This window comes from Puntigrus tetrazona, chromosome 9, assembly GCF_018831695.1.
Source record: "Puntigrus tetrazona isolate hp1 chromosome 9, ASM1883169v1, whole genome shotgun sequence".
NCBI lineage: Eukaryota > Metazoa > Chordata > Actinopteri > Cypriniformes > Cyprinidae > Puntigrus > Puntigrus tetrazona.
The window spans coordinates 4833806-4840060 of record NC_056707.1 but is presented as its reverse complement, the minus strand read 5'-3'; positions in this window follow the sequence as shown (position 1 = coordinate 4840060).

The following is a 6255-nucleotide window of genomic DNA, read 5'->3' as shown; positions in this document are numbered from 1 at the left end:
CCCAGATATTCGCATCGTAGTTAAAGCGTGTTTTTATCACAGATTTCTGTAAAATTTAACTATTCACAAAAAATCTTTTATTTTATAATAAACATACAGTTTAGGAGTTAACAGCTACACTTCATAAGTTGTTAACTGATGGACTGGAGTAATGTGGATTACTTGTGGACTACTGTGATGTTTTTTTATCAGCTGTTCAGACTCTCATTCTGACGGCACCCATTCACTGCAGAGGATCCATGGCTGAGCGAGGGATGAAATGCCAAATCTGATGAATAAACTCATCTGCATCTTGGAAGGCCTGAGGGTGAATACATTTTTGTCAAAATTAGTATTTCGGCTGAGCTATCCCTTTAAATATTATAGAAACCGTTTCCACCACTCACTTCATAACTCTCAATTACTAGTTTATATCACACAATTTCTGTGCAGGGTAAAGGTTCTATAGACGTTAAGGTTTCTTTACGGAACCATAAATGTCAATAATAAGCTTTATTTTTAACAGTGAATGAATGCTGCTTTCACACTGATGGGCTGTGAACCAGTCACTCACCTCACCGGGCAAACACACTAAAAACACTTTATAAGAGATCAGTGCGTGTTAAGTATTTCTGCACCTGGTTTTTCAGGGTCAGGAGGTGAAATCGTTAGGTTTAGAGGTCAGTGTTCCCACTGGGCAGATGTCAATAACATTCCCAGACAGCTCTGACACAAAAGTTCTCTTCACATATGTGGTCTCCATGGCATTTCCTCTCCCTTTGGTGCTCAGTCGCCTCAGCGGCAGCAAAACTAGACACGAAACAGAAAACATTTTTTTCTTTAGTCTGATAAGCCTTCATATTTTCATAAAGCTGAAGATAAGACAGAAATAGCTCCGTCCTGCTCACACCGGACACATCGAGTGCTTGAATACAGCGTATCATTATGGTTTTGATGACTGGACTGTTGTTTTTGTCCACGCTCTCTTTGACTGAGAAACAACTCGGATCGCTGCCAAACATCACGAATGGATCCTAAACCTAAGGGACGGTTGATGATCTTAGTCAGAGAAAGATGGAACGTCAGGAATGTTTTTAGACAGAATGTCTAAAAGAAAAGTCTTTGTTATGCTGGTTAAAACGTCCAGGTGGTTTTTATACTTCATGCTTTATATTTCATTTTAAAATATATCAGTAGAGACTCAAAGAGCTGGATGAAAAACTTTTTAGAAGACAAGCTACTTTTTAGAATCAAAAACCCTGTAAATAACAGTCAGATTCACATTTATCATTATTATTATTATTAATATTATTACATTTGGGACTGTGTTTCTCTTTTTTTCTTTTTGGTTGTTTTCTTTTTCTTTTATTTATAAAACATTAATGACTAATAATAATATAGGATAATGTGGAGCTTAAAATGTAAAACATACATTTTATTTAGAGGCCCACACTGAGCAAAAATGGTACGGTTGTTCATATTTATTTGCCAAAACCATGAAAATTATGATAGTTTGCAATGAAGATACATGAGATTATTAAAACAAAATGACAGATTGCTTACACAAAATAAATATACGGTTTATTTTATCAGTTGTCATTCTATATCTCCCAATAAATGTCTTAATATGATATATATATATATATATATATATATATATATATATATATATATATATATATATATATATATATAAAATGGTTGTATCAACGTCCTGTAGTTTTTATTGTGGTGGCAAAACATAAAACTTTATAGACCAGCAATCATGATAGTGTCAGGCGGAGAACAGAACTGGCAGACACGGATAGAAACACAATAATCTGACAAAGATGTCAAGAAACATACAGAGAGAAATAGGGCAGCAAATCAGCGTCAAACTGAAACAGGTGCCGTTTTAATTAACATGAGTACTGATAGTGATAGCGAAAAGCAGAGTCTAATATAGACAAACAAGGAATAGAAAGGAAAAAGAAAACTAGAGTCAAACCCAGCTCCCCTTCCTGAGGAAATAGTCTGGAGAGAGTGAAGGAAATCCTCGATGAGCGAGCGGTCCAGAATGTCCCGGGCCGGAGCCCAGCTTCTCTCCTCTAGACCGTAGCCTTTCTAATTGACCAGGTACCAGTAGTCTCTAGACTCGAAAGACAGAAGAAACCTCAAAAAAGATGGGGAGGGAAGAGTGGGCTTGCGATTAGCTGGATTATTATACAAGTAATGGAATACCGGGTGCAACCGTTGTATGGCCACCGGGCTAAGAATCTTGACTATGGTAAAAGGGTCTAAATTTAGGGGTGCAAATTTCCAAGATGGAGATTGAAGGGGTAGGCTACGAGTGGAAAGCCATACTTTCTGGCCGCACACATATTTAGGAGCTTTTGACGATTAGCGGCCCGAAAGTTGCGTTCTCTAGGTGTTCTCTCTGCTCTCCTCCAGGTACCCTGGCAGCGTTTGAAAAGAGTCTGGACAGAGGGAATGGAGATCTAGACAACAGTGAAATGGGGATAACATGGTGGATGGTGACCGCAGCGAGGCGTATTCGACACATTCGAGCAGCTACAATACAAAGCAGACGCCCAAGAATCTGATTGACTCATTTGGCTTGTCCATTAGTTTGTGGGTGAAACTCCCTCTAGCCAATGATGCCATTTGCCTAAGGCCAACTGAATAGCTAGGAGGAGTTCTTGGTTTAAGGCCAACTATGATGAGAGACAATAGGAGTAATAGGTGCACGGGTGACAGCGAAAACATTGCACCCATTCCTACATTAAATGCATCAACTTCCACTATGAATTGTCTAGAAGTGTCTGGGGTAATCAGGATGGGCTCAGAGGTAAATAATTCCTTTAGTCAGGCGAACGCTACTTATACCGAATTGGACCACACGAAATGGGACTTGGTTGATGAAAGGGCCATAAGGGGAGTGGCTACTTGACTGAAATTATGGATAAAGCTGAGATAGAAATTTACAAACCTCAAAAATCTTTGAAGGGCTTTACGAGAATCTGGGACAGGCCAATCAATGACTGCACGCACTTTAGCAGGGTCCATATTGAAACCCTCGGTAGACACGATAATGCGAACATGAAACTGAACTGGCATGAAAGATGCATTTCCAAGCCTTCACAAAAAGGCAATTCTCTAAGGAAGAACAAAAATGAAAAAAAAAATTGTCTCCTTGGTGATTGGCAGAATTGGTGAGACTCTCCGGAGCAGCAGCACGATAAATCTTGTAAAGGATACGATCATCCAAAGCCAAGCCTGAGTCAGTCAGAGCTGTGCACGAATAGGTAGAGCCCCCATAGTGCAGATGGGCAGCGAGGGAGGTACAAGCCTTGTGGAATGGGGAAAGCTAAGTCGTGCTTGCCAGTAATACCTGGTCTTATGGCTCTTTCTTTTACTCACAAGAGGGAATCTCCTTCTTGACCTCAGCAGAGAGAGCCCGCTCGTTCTACTCAGACGTAAGTGCTAAAGTATAGAACTCAATAACATTATCCACAGCTGACTGTTTATCCTGGAGAAGTGTCACAAGCTGCCAAGAAGCCTCCTGCCTGTTCTTCGAAAGCCACAAAGCGATCACAGCAGCTGGCCCCCGACTTCCAAACAGCCATTCCCCGGTCAAGTGCCACCCATTCAGGAGAGACTGCACAAAGGCTACCTAGGTTGAAGAGAAAAAAACACCTCACATTGTGTCAGAAAGGCTTGGCACTCAGTAAGCTGACCAACAAGTAACAAGGAGGGTGGTTGATGGGAGGTTAAGGATGACTACGCAGGTGAGGCACAGCCGAGTGGGTGCAGCTGTGCAGTCAATGACCTGGGCAGACTCTCAAAGGCATAACTGGTGGCGACGAGCTCCTTCCTGTACCCTGCAGTTCCACTGCTGAGCGAGCGGGAGTCTCCTTCGCGAAGTCCATGTTTGTCCAGATTATTCTGTCAGGCAAAAATGAGATTTGGAGGCAAAAGAAAGTCAAATTACAAGTTTATTGTCCACAAAAAACATAGGCAGTCTGCCGACTATTAGCAGGAGTGCTGATCACGATAGCAAACAGCTGAGTCTAATATAGCCAAACAAGGAATAGAAAGGAAGAAAAAAACTGGCTCATGACAGATACTCACATGATTGTGTTAATAATATTGGTGTACTTTTCACTGTATACACTATATAATCTCCCTAACACTGTTCAGGAAGCAGACACACTCTGTAAGTTTACATCTAGATTCTACACATAACACAATATTAGTCTGTTTTTTTTTCTTATTCTGTTTCTCAGTTTGTATCCAGATCAGATGGTGGATCAGCACCTAGAGAAGATGTTCATCTGAGACCAGAACACCTAGATGAGCCCCGTGGACAGATCACCGGAGCCAGACGAGCACACACACACACAGAAATTTTGTTTCGCAATGTGACATAGCTGCTTTTAAAACTGAATTGGAAATTAAGTGCTGGGTGTCAGGCCAGAGAAGAACTGGCCCCAACTGAGCATGGTTTCTCCCAAGTTTTTTTTTCTCCATTCTTTATGGATGGAGTTTTGGTTCCTTGCCGCTGTCGCCTCTGGCTTGCTTAGTTGGGAAACTTAATTTCTAGCAATTATCGTCGATTTGATTACAGATACCATCTCTGCATTTAATAACAAGTCTGTACAATCTGTATTGTTAAATTGACATATAAATAAAAGTGATTGATTGATTAATTGATTGATATATGGGCAAAAACGTTCTTTGTTGTGTGAACCTATAATTCAGGTCTACCTATTATTTTAATTGGTATAATGTAATAGACATAAAAATGTACAGTTAACCACATCATCAAAACTGCATTATTAAAAATATTATTTATCATGCAAAATAATTTTTACAGCAATTTAACAGGAACCACATGTCAGCTCTGCTTTGTCTGCACCAGCTGACGGTGATTTGAGAAAATATGCTTTATGATACTGACCTACAGGTCAAATTCCCTTCCTTGTTCCCAAGCGGGACAGTCCAGAGGCAGAATGGCCAGCTGCACCTCTCTCTGCACTGAACCTTTACTCATGTCCAACACAATCTTCTGAAATAACTGTGATCCAACAGTATTATCGGAGGTCCTGCAGTCTTTGAGATAAAAGGTAGACAGATAATTTAGTAGATGCTAAAAAGAGCGCAGCTACTTGTACATGTCACAAAAGGCAGTGCAAACATCGTAAAATAAATAAAACACAGTTTAATGCTTTTGAACACAGGAATTGGGGTTTCAAGGTTTATTTGGTGCATTCAAAGTTCAGTGGTTTACTAGCTGACCTTTTTTGTAAGAAAATGTTGAATGTAAGAAAATGACTCCAACCAGCATGACTTTCTGTTTAACACAATGCTGATGTAGATCTTTTCTGCAAAATGAAAGCGAACTCTGATCACAGGGCTTTGAGGGTCTTACAAAAAGCACAGTAATATTTTTTGGACTTCTGGAATTTGACAGCCTCTGGGCAGCTTTAAGCTGTTTATATATGTTACAGCTAAAACCTTTTGTGCAACACAGTTTTTACGTGCTTTACTGCACATTTTACTGCAGTTTCAAAAAGTAATGTCTGCTGAGTGGCTCTAAAACACAGGTTCAATACATGAACCCTGGCACATTTTTATTACATTGATATAGGTATGTATTGCTACAGTTCAGAATTCAAATATCAGTGGACTGTTAAAAGTCAATGCTCTATCATGTGGGAAATATGCCCTACACCAAATCCAGTCCTAAACCTACATGATAATGTTAACAAAGGTATTTGTTGATGCGGTTTTCAAATCTCCCAGCATATTAATATTCTTTTGAAGTCATAAGTAATTTTGCAGAAGTTATGCTTTATTCATCAAAACTCTGTTCGTTTCTAATGGAAACTGCAGTGTACTTATTGGTACATATTTCGTGTCTCACTAAGAAGTGCACCAAGGTATGTTTATACCATGAGACCTGGACCCAAAGAAAGTTAAGAGGTAGGTTGAAGCACTTTTTTGAAATAATTAAGCAGCCGATATATATCTATGCTGAATTATACAGGTCCCATACAGTACCTACCTGTACTTTAGTAATCCTCTCATAACCACCAGAAGCTGACTGTGATGAGAAAATCAAACGATGAACCAAACCTCATCACAAGCAGTTTTGAAATATTACCATATATAGAAGGTGCACAGCGTCATTCAGACGAGCACTTAACACCAGTGTAATTTTTCAGTATTTTTAAAAATAAAGATTTATTCATTTGCATTGGTAGTTTAAAATCTTTTTAAAAATCTTTAAAACTT